A 14,945-nucleotide genomic window follows, 5' to 3' on the forward strand; every position below is an offset into this window, starting at 1 on the left:
GGCGGTCTTACTCGGGGGAAAATATCTAGCAAGAAAAACTCTTCTAAGGTTATCCCAAGTCGTAATGGAATTGGGTGGAAGGGAATCTAACCATGATAGGGCTTTATCTCTGAGGGAAAAAGGAAATAATCTTAAACGTATTGCCTCAGGAGAAGCTCCATTGGTTTTAAAAGTGTCTGCTAATTGAAGAAATATTTTTAAATGTTGGTTTGGGTTCTCAGTAGCGAGACCCGCAAATTGTCTCTGTTGCACTAGTTGCAACAGGGATGGTTTAAGTTCAAAATCATTAGCTGGGATGGTTGGGTTTGCTATACTAGAACTAGGTTCTTCATTAGATGGTTGAGCGAAATCCTTAAGAGGTCTTTGGTTTTGATCTTCGGCCATAGCTCTCTTAATTCTATGAAAGAATAAACGTGCATGAGCGTAACGTTCAGGTTCCGCCAGAGAGTATACTAAGCTTAAACTTCCGGTGCTGCGAGTTCTTCGTATTGACCGGCGGGAAATAGCCTAAGTCTAAACGATATAACAACAGGAAAATGAAATTTTACGAAATTGGTCCCCGGCAACGGCGCCAAAAACTTGATGCGTGCTTTTCGCAAGTATACGAACGCGTCAGAGTAATATAAAAGATTTTCGAATCCACAGAGACCAAGTGTCAATCTATCGTTATCTATTGTTATGGTGTTTATCAAAGGCAATCGAAATAGGTGTTTTTGGAGTGTGCAATGAAAAGTAAAGTTTTGAAATAAATTTAATTAATAAAGACAGGGTCAAATGTAATTCACGTAATCAATTAATAATCCAAGTACTTGCTAGTAGAGCTACTTATGGGCAGTGTTTCCTACTTTGAAAAGAACTAATTTAACAGGAACTGTCGCTTTCGCGTATTCAGAACCGAGTTGTACTCCCTAATCAAACCCTCTTATTGTCACTTATAAAAAGGCGCGCATTGCGTTAGAGTAGTAAACCTATTTTTAAGAAATATAGTATCTTGACTAAGTTGAAAAGTATTATAACCTGGATTTCTTAACCAAAAGAGGTTCTCACGAACCAAACTCTAAACTTATAAACGCGTCCGAAAATAGTTTTAAAATCTCTTTTCTTCTTTATGTTAAAATCTCCTAATGAACTAAACAAAGAGCTTTCGCTGTTTTTGAAATAGTTAAAAACAATTAAGTTTAAAAAGACGTTGGACGGTTTTCGATCTTACCCAACGGAATTGAAGTGCGGGAAAACTTAAGTTGAAAGTTAAAATAGCCCTTAAGTATTTCTACGAACAATTGTACGGATTACTGGTTCAATTACGATCCTTACATTCTAACCTTATAAATTTAGTTAGACATGGTAAAGTAAAAGTGCATAAATGTAAATAAAAGTAGTGCGAGTGCGGAAAGTAAATAAAAGTAGTGCGAGTGCGGAAAGTAAATAATTTAATGTGAGTGCGAGGAAATAAATAATTTAAAGCGAGTGCGAGGAAATAAATAAAAGTAAAGGGAGTGTGAGGAAATAAATAAAAGTAAAGCGAGTGCGAGGAAATAAATAAAAGTAAAGCGAGTGCGAGGAAATAAATAAATTTAAAGCGAGTGCGAGGAAATAAATAAAAGTAAAGCGAGTGCGGAAAATAAATAAGATAAAGACAAGTAATAAAAACCTGCTCCAATCGGAGGGTTGAATAAATTGCAAAGCGGAAATGAAAATGGCGGCATGATTAACTTCCTTCCAAAGTGCTCCAAACTCGATTGCAGACTCTATCACAAACTCAATTACACAATTGTGGTAACACTCCAATGCGAAACGATTACCACTTTATAAAACTGAATATATGCCTAAGTGAAACAAAGTTGCTCTGAGTTTGCCTCTGCTTTAAGTTTGGATGATTGTAAAAGTGATTTCGAGTTTCTATTTATAAGCAAGTAAAAAGATGAAAATGACAAGGATGCCCTTCAACTTGAAAATGGGAGGGAAAAACTTTCCTCTTGCGGCGCCCGCCACAAGGCCATGGCGCCCTCCACAAGGCTATGGCGCCTGCCACAAGCACAAAATAAGGCGCCTTAGTGGAAGTAGTGGGGAACGTGGGAGTTGAGGAAAGTTGAGCTTGGACACGTCATGGCAGGGTCTATGGCGCCAGCCATGGGGTAGGCCACAAGTACAAAATGCTGAATTTTAGGATTTTTATCTCTTTTTCACTCCTTTTCTCGATCGGGGCTCTGATTAAAGTAAAAACCTGAAAACAAAGGAAAACATAGCAATAACACAACAAAATGATAATAAAACAACTAGAATGCATGTGAAATCGGAGTTGAAAATACGGTAAATTTTAGTGTTATCAATAGGTTAGCATGCATTGGTACAGGTTAGGTTGCACTTGTCTTGTCTAGGGGAAGGCTTGATGGATGTGTTGCATGCAAAAATGTGACACGTCTAACGCATGCATCACAATTGAATCCGTGTATCTAGGCATGCGTGAGAATCTTGCAGGCTAGGTGGATATGACTTTGATGGATAGACATGCGTGAGAATCTTGCAGGCTAGGTGGATAGGTTAGCATGCATTGGTACAGGTTAGGTTGCACTTGTCTTGTCTAGGGGAAGGCTTGGTGGATGTGTTGCATGCAAAAATGTGACACGTCTAACGCATGCATCACAATTGAATACGTGTATCTAGGCATGCGTGAGAATCTTGCAGGCTAGATGGATATGACTTTGATGGATAGGCATGCGTGAGAATCTTGCAGGCTAAGTGGATAGGTTAGCATGCATTGATACATGTTAGGTTGAACTTGTCTTGTCTAGGGGAAGACTTGGTGGATGTGTTGCATACAAAAATGTGACACATCTAACGCATGCATCACAATTGAATCCCTATATGTAGGCATGCGTGAGTACAAGTATTCACACAAATTTTCACACAGGTATTCACAAAATCTTCACAATATCTTCACATATTTCACACATATCTTCACATATAATGGCATCTTCATCACAATACAAAATCAAAGCTCACGTGAATTGTGAGACTTATGAATGTGATATGTCTGGCTTCCTATTTAGAAACACCGATTACACTCGTTTTTGTCTAAATAGAGGAGCTGACTTCTCTTATCTGAAAAAAAAGATTGAGTCCAAACTTAGACAACCTGTGTCCCAATTTTTTTATCAACAACCTTTTTTTCTGAAAATAACTCAGTCAGGTTTTATAAGTCATTGATTCAAAATGACATGGAGGCACAAAACATGTTTCGTAACCATGAGTATTCTGGTTACGATTATATAGTGTTGTACATTGTCTTGGAACAATTTCAACCAACTCAGAATATTCAGTCACAGGTTATTGATCCTGTGGTTGATGACGAACAAGATGTTGAACACCCCGTTGAAGACAATGTGGTTGATGATGCAGAAGACGTGGTTGATGACTTGGTGAACCGTGATTCCGAAGACGAAGACCAAGTACAAATACCTATAGCGCAACACTACTCACCGCCTGCGCACTTCACAACCCTTAACTTGGGCGAGGATGAGCCCTCGTCAGATATGTTCTACAACCCATATATGAGGTCTGATGAGGAGTTAAAGAAGGGTGACCAATTTCGGACCAAGGAAGAGTGTCTGTTAGCAATAAAAAACTGGCACTTGAAAAACTGTGTTGACTACGATGTTAACAAATCAAACCCAAAAAGATACGTTATTTTATGCAAAAATCCGGAGTGTGGGTATAGGTTGATGGCATCGTACAAGAAGAAACATAATGCGTGGGTGATATGGTCCATTTCTCAAGCTCACACTTGCGTCAACACAAACATGGCACAGGATCATCGCAAACTTAGCCATGATATGATCTGCCATTCCATAATACCTCTTGTTGAAGCTGACCCGTCACTCAAGGTCAAAACTATTATCCCCCATTGTGTTGCTGTTTTCAAATATACACAGTCGTACAGAAAGGCTTGGTTAGCAAAAACCAAGGCAATTGAACTGGTATACGGTAATTGGGAGGAATCATACAAACAACTTCCGCGCCACCTGGCTGCACTACATTTGTATTCATCTGGGACGGTTTCTATAATGGAGACCTTGCCGGCACAATCCCCTGAAGGAACTCGTCTAAAAGGTAATGGAATATTCCATAGACTTTTCTGGGCATTCCGTCCCTGCATCATCGGTTTCACACTCTGCAAGCCGCTTATTCAAGTCGATGGAACTTGGCTGTATGGGAAATACAAAGGATCGTTATTGATGGCGGTCGCACAAGATGGAAATTCTAATATTTTCCCAATAGCCTTTGCATTGGTAGAAGGAGAAACGGCTGCTGCTTGGAGTTTCTTTCTTAAGAATCTACGAACGCACGTGACTCCACAAGCTGACTTCTGTGTGATTTCTGACAGGCACGCTTCTATAGACAGTGCATACAATAATCCAGCAAATGGTTGGCATGACCCCCCGTCTATGCATGTTTACTGCATCAGGCATATTGCTCAAAATTTTGTGCGGGAGTTCAAAGATAAATTCATTAAGCAAAATTTGATAAACGTGGGGTATGCATTGAACCAACCTGGATTTCAATACTACCGCCGGGAAATAGTGTTGGCAAATTCTGATGCAGGGAGGTGGATCGATAATATTGACAGAGCAAAGTGGACTAGGTCATACGACGATGGGGTGAGGTGGGGCCACATGACAACAAATCTTGTGGAATCAATGAACGACGTCTTTAAGGGCATACGTAACCTCTCGGTAACCGCTTTGGTGAGTGCAACCTATTTTCGGATGGCAACGTTGTTCGTAACAAGAGGCAAGCGCTGACATGCAGTGTTACAAACGAGTCAAGTGTATAGTGATGCCTGCATGAAGTTTATGACGCAGGAATCTGCCAAAGCCAGCAACCATCAGGTTACGGAATTCGACCGCCATGGCCACACTTTTAGTGTCAAGGAAACAATTGACCACAACCAGGGGCTGCCCAGCCAAGAGTATAGGGTCCTAATACCAGACTGTTGGTGCGATTATGGTCAATTTCAGGCCTATCGTATGCCTTGTTCCCATGTCATTGCAGGGTGTTCACACACCCACTTCGATGCATTTTCGCTAGTGTCTCCCATCTACAAAGTTGCAACATTGCTAAATGTATACGACAATCCCTTTCCGGTGGTAGCATTGGAGGCATATTGGCCAGAGTATGACGGGGAAATTGTTTGGCACAACGATTCGATGCGGCAGAATAAAGTGGTCGCCTAAAGAGCAGGCGCATTAGAACTGAAATGGACGTCGCAGAGAGAATGCAGAGGAAGTATATGTAATACCTCAAAATTTGCCCTCCTCTTCTTGGGACTAGTTTAGCATATTGCATTTCATGTTTTGGGACATTAGGCATTAGCATATTGCATATCATGTGACAATAAGAAAGTCATCCTCCTAAGTCTTTCTCAGAAGATAGAGAGGTTAAGAGATTCAAGCCTAAGGGTCTCATGGATTGATGATCAATCATCTGAGGGTTGCTCTTCAATTAGGGTTTTATTGGTTCCTCAAGGAGGTTGAGTATGATCTTGTTTACAAGGATATGTCATCATCATCATGGTTATGTCCTTATCAAGGGGTTCATTGTTCATGCTCAGATTCCTCTGGATTAGGGTTTTGACCTCTGGTCAACCCTAATCAGTGCCATTCTACCAGTCAGGGTTTTTTAAGGAGATGAGGTTATTTGCTTGGATGAGGATCATATGATTATTATGTGAAGCTTACAAGAGCTAGGGTTTCATTTTGGAGCCAATTCCTTAAGTGGTTGAGACTCAAGCTGATCAGAGCACTTCTAAGTCATATGTCAACCAGAAAGTCAACAGAAAGTCAACTGAGGGCTAGGAGGTGGAGAAATGAGTTTCAACATCTCATTCATGTTCAAATGGGGTTCATTGGTTATTACAAATGCATATCTTGAAGAATTTGAGGTCAGATCAAAAGTTTCCAAAAATGGAAAGTGACCTGTAATTGAAGGTTTCCAAAAATGGAAAGTTTTTGGTCCAAATTCAACTTGATCTTACATCATCAAAGAGGCTTCAAATGAATTTTTGTCCAACATGAAAGTTGAATATCTCTCTCTCCCATTTCCAAAAAGTCCAAGATCATGAATTTATGATAAATGGTTGAAGAGATATGGTTCAATCATTGCCAAGTGTGCTTGAAACTTCAAAAGGCCATATCTTTTGACTCATAACTCCAAATTGAGTGTTCCTTTTTGCCAAATTCTTCTCATGGCATGAACTTTCCAAAGCATTCATCATATTACATGAAAATTCATCTTATGACCATATGCATATTCATGCTTATTTTGGAGGGAAAATGCTAAATTTGAAATTGGTGCATCATGGGAACAAATCACCATTGCCATTGTGTTAATTGGAAGATTTTAAGTGAATTTGGCCATGCACATGGTACTGTTCACGTTTGGAATTGCCATGCACCACACAAATTGTCATTTTTGGTCACACACCCTATCTTTGTTAATCTCAACTAAACCTTGCCTAATTACAATTTGGATGTGATTAGTGGAGCATATATATACATAATCCTAACAGAATTTGTGATTATTCATCATTCTAGATCTAGATCTCATTTTCCCTCCATTTTTTCCTCTCAACCAAAATTCAAATTTCTTCCACATAACCTTGCTATTTTCTTGCATATTCTTGTTCTGTGATATGGATTTGGTGTAGATCAAGCTTTGTTTTGAAGGATTCGTGTAAAAATCAAGCATATCGAGTTCATGAAGGTGAAGATGGAAATAGTTATTTGAGCAAGATCTAAGTTGTGCCAAGCCTCAATTTCAACTTCAAGCCTCATAACAGTGATACAGGAAGAGATTTGGATGCTTGCCAAGCCTTGAATCTGCTACTGCCATTGTTGGAGCTTCAAGAGGTCAAAAATTCGAACCTCTTAATTCATGATTTTATGTGCATATTATTGTAGATCTTTCCATGCTGAAAATTCTGATCTAAATTTCATAAAAAACGGATGATTATTGAGTGAGATATATGTGTTTAAAGTTTGGTGTTCAAAGATGTTCTTGATCGATTCTTGAAATTCATGATGATTTGGACCAAAATATTATTAGATTTGTAATCTACGTGCCAAGACGAGTTGAATGATGTATTCGTTTCAAAATTCTGGAAAAAAAATTCGAATTTTCTGTTCACCACCGTCTTCATGAAGAAGACGGTGGTTTCCACTGTTGTCACCGCCGTCGTGAACAGTGCCAGCGCGCCTGGTTTTGTACTAGGGCACATCGTCAAAACGACGCCGTTTTGGCCCAGGCGCTTCCCTCGCTTCGATTCTGGCTGAGAGCAAATTTCAAATTAATGCTCATTTATCTTTTCCCTCCATTTCACCATATCTCACATTTTAATTCAATTTTTTTCCAAACTTCCAAAAATCATAACTAATTGAAAATAGCTCCAAATTGAATGAATTTTTTTTCCAAATGTTCATTGAAATGTCTAGAATTTTATGGTTTTGATTTCATGATTTTATCATTTCTGGAATTTGAATTGTGGTTGATTATGTGAACATGTGTGCATTTGTGACATTGCCTCATTCTTTCTATCATGAAATGCTCAATATTGATCCAAATGCCATGAAATTTTGCATGATGATTCTTAACATGTTGATAGATTTGTGTGATTTTATTTGGCATTTTTTGCTATTGTCTTCACTATTTGGGACACATGTACCTTAGGTGTGACAATGTGTGTCACACAATTTGATGTTCCACTTGTGCATTTTCATATCCATATCAAATGAGCTCCTCTGTTTATGATTTTTGGCATGATGATTGTATTAGACATGTTGTATGCACATGAAAATTTCCAGAACTATTTGATTCATTTCTGTTTTGATATGGAATTTTGATTCTTGATGATCATTTGAATGCTTTGAAATTGTCTTTGTCTTCTCTTGCTCACTACATGACTTTGCTTAATGATTTTGATGTGGTCCTTTTTAGGACATGTTCTTGAGTGAATGTAGTTGCTTCATGTTGAATATCAAGTTCTGTTTTGACTTTTTGACCCACCTTTGACCCTAGCCTTTGAGCTAGTGGTTTGTTCTCATCCTTTGGACTTTGTGTGTTTCAGGTTTCAAGCAATTAGCCACATTGGTTGATATGATCTCATCACTTGAGATACAAGTTATTTTGGTTGACTAACCTTGCTGTTTTGTAGGTCTTGTGGATGGTGAATTAATTTAGTTTGCTTGCATCTCATGCCTTGCATTGATGTTGTCTGATGATTGGTTGTCTCACTGTTGGACTTTCTGATTGTTTTGTCTGAATACTATACTGATTGTTTGGTTGTTTACACAGGTACTTTAGCCGCTTTAACTCATTATTTGAGTTGCTTTGCTTTGCTTGTGGTTGGCATACCACTTAGGTAAAACTCTTGATCTCCATGTAGTCTGGAAGACCTGCTGTTTTTGGCAGGCACCTGTCTGAAGCCCTCCTTAAGAGGCCATGTTTTTGTTTGTTTATATTTGTGCCTTGTACATGTAAAGACCTCCTAAGTGAAGAGGCATCGGCAGATAGAAGGGATGTGCAATCCATCCCCTGCTATTCAGTTGTGTCTTTCATCTTGCTCACACCATGTGTTGATGCACTTTGAATAAAAACCCAAAATCTTGTTGTGTCAGTCATGTGGAATAGAGTCCCACATTCTGGACTCCCACACCTTCTTTGATTCAAGCTCACCCAGGCCCGGGTTAAGAGCCATGAGGCATAACCCTCATCTCCAGTTCATCTGCTCACCCTAACTCTCAATGTTAGAGGTTAAGAGCCTGACCACCCTTTCCAGTTGGCTTGTTTGTCAAGGTCGATATGACCCCTTGACTAAAGCCCAACCTTGCTTGAGCCCCTTGGTTGTGTATAGTGTGTGCTGATTGCTTTTGATGATTATCTGTTTTGCTTCTCATCTCCTTTCTGTAGGAGTCGTATGATCAACTTTCGAGGAAGTTGAATGTACGTAGAGATAGACTTGAGTTGACTCACTGCCTGTGTGAGTCAAACTCTTGTTAGAAACCCCAACCTAGAACTATTGTGGATTACATGACAACTATTAGGCTCGAGTCAGTCTCCCTTTTAGTTTGTTATTTCCTAGTCTCTGGTTAGGATAGAAGGTTCTCCCCTGTTAAGGGGAACTACGTTGCCCTGATCCTCATACCAGATGAGGTACGTAGGCAGGAGATCGTGCGAGATCTCTCCGGGCACCCTTTTTGTTTTTCAACCTTTTCTTTTTGTGTGTGTTTTGACAGTTATTAGGCTCGAGTTCCAGACTCCCTATTAGCTTGTCTGTTTGATACCCTCTTGTGAGTAGGTGTGGAATCTGATGTAAGTCCAGCGATTGGCGTTCGGTTTCCTTTGCGTGTTTGTTGTGTGTGGAGTCTGATGTAAGTCCAGCGATTGGCAGTCGGTTTCCTGTTTGTGTCTGTGTGCTTGGAGTCTGATGTAAGTCCAGCGATTGGCAGTCGGTTTCCTGTGTGTGTTTGTTTGTTTGGAGTCCGACATAAGTCCAGCGATTGGCAGTCAGTTTCCATTTGTGTGTTCGCTTTGACGTCTCAGCGTCTTTGGTGTGCGTTTTGTTTCGGCGTGCGTTAGCCGAACTACGGTAGCTCTGATTCTTATTCTAGATGAGATACGTAGGCATAGGATACGATGTCCTAGCGAGCCCGTTCCCCTCTTCTTCCATCTGTGTTTTATTCTAGTGTGCGTGCATTCTTTTTGAGCAGTTATTCAGTAACCTTATTCTATTCTTTTGAGCGTGGATCCCGTCGAGTACGACGGACGTGAGGGGTGCTAATACCTTCCCCTTGCGTAACCGACTCCTGTACCTTGTAATCTCCGGTCGTAAGACCATTTCCTTTCCAGGTTTACTTCGAGCGTTTCCTTTCCCTCCTTTGGGATAAATAACGCATGGTGGCGGCTCTGTTTGTTTGTCTTTTTCCGCTGGTTGTTTTTCGCGTAGCGACAGCTGGCGACTCTGCTGGGGACATATAGAAGTTGACCTCTTGCTGGTCCATCTTCCCTAAGCGAGTCGCTCCTAGCGCTCTCTAGGATAGTTTAGGTTGCTTTTATTGCTTTATTTATTGCATTTATGATTATTATGTTGTGTATATATTTGCATATATGTCTGCATGCATCATATTATCATTGTGCTGGACTCTGTACAGGTTGGTTCCTCTGATTTGGGGTGGGTGTTCTGAGTGGGGCTAAAACCCAGGCCCGAGTATACACCTAGGATTAGCATGGTCTCACGTCTCCTCACATGTTGGATCAGCATGTTGTTGCGACGTGACATACCACAAGCCGGACGAGGTTCTTTTGAGAGAGCTCTTCCGGGTGGAGTATTCCACTTTGGTTGGGTTACCTCATCTGAGCTATTGACTTCGATGACCGTTCTTTCCCGGATCTTTGGTTTAGACGATCTTATGAGAGCTGCAGCGGCACACCCGAAAGGGCAAACCCGTTGAGTATCTTGTCCGATTGTTGAGACCATTATCCATCTTAGGATGACCTGATTAGAATTCACCTGTGAGGGGAGGGTTGATTCTTACAGATGCATGTTCTGATGGTGACTTTGATGGTGACTAATGGTTCAGCTATTGATCAGAGTTTTATTTATAAGTCGGATTTATGGATTTATTTCTGAGACGCCGGAGTTCTGTCCGTGGTATTTATCAGTGGGGATCCGTTTATTTCAGGATTCCCTGGGTTGGTACAGATGATTGTGTTGCTATCAGATCAGTGGTTCTCCAGTGATGATGGTGATATATTCTCCGGTTCCGTTTATTTCGGAACTCTTGAGTTGGATTTATGGTTATTCATTCCCTCAGATGGTTGTGATCAGTTCAGAGACCAGGGCTTCAGTACAGATGTTCAGATGACTTGGAGGATGGCACAATGCATTTCATTCATACATCCGCATCATTCACATTTTGCATTTATCTGCATCTAACTCATGTTTATCCATATGCAGGGGACATTCTTGATCAAGATCCTGGTTGAGAGACTTCTTTGTTTCAGACATGAGGCCCGGCTTGAAAGATGATGTCGTCTACAGTTTCTTCAATCCAGAGATTGATGTGTTGAAGGATATGATAGCATTGATTACACCTGACCATGTGGGGATGTTCCGTGAGGCTTATGGTGGTATTCTGAAGGTGGTTTTCAGGCTTACTGATACAGATAAGAGTGCCATCCACACTTTTCTCCAGTTTTATGACCCGGGCTTGAGGTGCTTTGTGTTCCCGGATTACTTGTTGGGACCTTTGATGGAGGACTATGCCAGCATCCTGGGTCTTCCGATCAGGGATCAGATTCCGTTCTATGTCACTAAGGATGAACTTGATGTTGCTGAGATTTCTCGTGCTCTTTATTTGAGCTCCGAGGTGGCTGAGGGGGGTTTGAAGGAGAAGGGAAAGTTGCCCGATTTTCATCTGAGCTTCTTGGAGGCTAAAGCCAAGGAGCATGCTGTTGTGGGTAATTGGAGGGCCGTTTGTGCTTTGCTTGCTGTGAGCATCTATGGGATCATCATGTTCCCTAATCAGAAGAACTTTGTGGACATTAATGCCATCCGGATGTTTATGCAGAGGAATCCTATTCCTACCTTGGTTGGGGATGTTTATTACTTGGTCCATAATCGGAACGAGAAGCGGCATGGGGGATTGATTAGATGTTGTGCTCAACTGTTGCACAAGTGGTTCATGGGATATCTGCCTTCTAGAGGTGCTTTTGTTTCTCTTGATCCTACGGTTAATTGGGCGACCAAGTTGATGGGTTTACGAGCCAAGGACATAGCTTGGACTCATAATGGTGTGGCTGGGCGAAATTTCATTTACAGTTGTGGGAGCTTTCTCAATGTGCCTCTTATAGGAGTTCAAGGTTGCATTAATTACAACCCGACGCTTCTTAGGAGACAAATGGGGTTTGCTATGGAGGTTCCTCCTCTCGAGTGTGAGATTCAGGAGTCTTTCTACTTCCTGGCTGAGGGTAATCCGTCACAGTTGAGGCAGGTGTCTGGGGCATGGCGTAACATTCAGAGGAAGGGCAAGGTTCCTTTTGGTAAGGTTAATAGCAGGTCTTTTCCTCCATTTGGTGATTGGCTTAGGAAGAGGATTGAGCTCACACATCTACCATTTCCTGGGGGTGATCCTTGGTGTCCTTTGATTAAGGGGCCACGTTCTTCTGTCAGCATGGAAGAGTTCCTTGAGATGAAGAAGGCCAGAGATCAGTTGCAAGCAGAGAAGACTGAATTGGAGATGAGTGTTGCTAGGATTCAGATGGCTAATCAGGAAATCAAAGGGAGAATAGAAGATCAGGATAGGAGATATGCCATGGAGGTGAAGCGCTTTGAGATAGACACCGCTTATTACCGCAAGATCAGCCAAGCTTTGGAGTCGTCTACAAAGGAGTATGACATTACCAAGGAGAAGTTAGCTAGAGCTTTGAGCGTCATTGAAGATGAGAAGAGGAGGCAGATCCTTGTGAAGAATCAGAGAGATACCAGAGCCAAAGTCCTTGCCACGGAATGGGAAGCTGAGAAAGCGAAGATTATTGCTGAGAGAGATCACTATCGTGCTGAGAGGGATCATTATTTCAGACAGATGAAGATTCACCAGAAGGAGATAGGAAGATTGCAGTAGGAGAACACTGAGCTCAGGTTTGCTGTGAAGTTTACCAGGATGGTTGATGATGCAGGGCCCTCTATGGGACCTCCTTCGGTGTAGACTTTCGTTATCATGTGTGGGATTACCGTCAGGCCTGTTGACGGAATTCACTTGTTTGTATTTTATTTCTGATTCTGGAGAATTGTATCTGATTTGTATCAGCCTGATGTATGACTTTTGCACTTACAGTGCACTTTTGATATACAGTGGTTATTTTCAGTCAGTGATTGATCTTTAAGCTTTATTTGCTTTGCCATGCTTCACTCACACATCACACACATGGTTGGGTGGTATCTTTGCTGAATCATAATTCTCTGCTCTGTATGGCAAAATCAGATGATTGATGTCAGATTATTGCTGGCGAATTATTATCTGTCTCGATGAAACCAGGATCGAAAAACAGAGTGTTCCTCATATGGATAGACATTGCATTCATGCATGAATCATAATAACTTGTCTTCTATTTTGCAGGTGTATGTTGCTAACATGCTTGATTGTTTCAGGAATCATTGCTCGCGCACGTAGAATCATTCCCTTGCACGTAGCACGTCCACACAGATACCCTACCAGGCGCAACAAATCCAAGATGATGGATCTACCCAACGCAGATATTCTTGAGTTGAAGGAGAAGATGGGTGAGCTGATAAACGTCATGCAAGGGTTGGCCTTGGGACAGAAAGCACTTGCTGATAAGGTGGAAAAGCTCGAGCGGGCTTCAGCTGCTAACAGTGGTAATAATCAGGAGGGTGTGTCTAACAATGGTCTCGGTGGATCAAGAGATGGAGGAGATCTCAGAAAGAAGACTATTGCTGGGGTGGTGATCAATAATGGTGGTGGTTTTGGTGCTGCTACAGGCGGTGGACCGGGTCCGGTGAACAACAATCTGAAGGATAGTCTGTTTCCTCCTTTCTTTGGGGATGAGAAGGATAGAGAGGAAGACAAAGAAGCAGATCAGTTCTCCATGCTAAATGAACAGTTTGGTCAACGGGGTGTTCAACCACCAAACAAAGAGATTCGGGTGCTGGCGGAGAAAATCAGGGCTCTTGAAAGCTATGCCACTCCGGGGGTTGTTAACATGTCGAACATGGGGCTTGTTGAGGGGATTGTGATCCCGCAGAAGTTTAAAGCGCCTGCGTTTGACAAGTATAATGGAAGTTCTTGCCCGGAAACTCATCTCCAGGATTTTGTTCGAAAGATCTCTGCTTATACAATGGACCAGAAGCTTTGGATGTACTTCTTCCAGGACAGTCTGTCTGGGGGGTCTTTGGAATGGTACACCAAATTGAGGTCGTCTGATATCAAAAGCTGGCAGGATCTCGGGGATGCATTCTTTAAACAATACCAATTTAATGGTGACATGGCTCCTAGTCGTACCCAACTGCAGGGTATGTCTCAGAAGCCAAATGAAGGGTTTAAAGAATATGCACAAAGATGGAGGGAGTTGGCTGCCCGAGTCCAACCTCCGTTGGTAGATAGAGAAATGTCTGATCTGTTCATGGGTACCCTTCAGGGGACGTTTGCAGAAAGGATGGTGGGATGCCCGGTTACCAACTTCGCTGATATAGTGGTGGTTGGGGAAAGAATAGAAAGCTGGTTGAAGCTGGGAAAGATACAGGGTAACGCTTCGTCGTCTGGATCGAAGAAGCCCTTTGGGAATGGTCAAAGAAAGAATGAGGGTGACACCAGCGCTGTGTATACCCAGAGAGGACAAGGTAGGGATCGTTACTGCCAGCACACTGCTGCGGTAACCATTCCTGCTGATAATTCACAACAACAACAACAACCGCAACAGCAACGGCAGCCGTTTCAACAGAGACCGCAGAGGGCCGGGTATCAGGTGAGAGGGCGAATGAATGATCGTCAATTTGATAGGCCACCTGTGACATACTCATTCTTGCTGAAGAAGTTGAAAGACTTGGGGTTGGTTCAGCTGAGGACGTTGGCTCCGTTGAGACCGGATCAGAGGCCGGGCAGTTTTGATGAGAATGCCAAATGTGAATTTCACTCCGGTGCTCCTGGACACAATATGGAAAATTGTAAAGCTTTTAAGCATGTTGTTTAGGACCTGGTGGATTCTAAGGCTATCAATTTTGCACCATCTCCGAATGTGAACGCTAATCCCATGCCCGCGCATGGTCAGATGGGGGTGAATGCAATTTCTGAGGATAAGGGCCGAATCTGGGTGACGGATGTGAACCGGTTAAAGACTCCATTGGCTGAGGTCAAGAGACAATTGTTGAGGAA

The sequence above is a fragment of the Lathyrus oleraceus genome, chromosome 5, assembly GCF_024323335.1.
Source record: "Lathyrus oleraceus cultivar Zhongwan6 chromosome 5, CAAS_Psat_ZW6_1.0, whole genome shotgun sequence".
In the NCBI taxonomy this organism is placed as follows: Eukaryota; Viridiplantae; Streptophyta; class Magnoliopsida; order Fabales; family Fabaceae; genus Lathyrus; species Lathyrus oleraceus.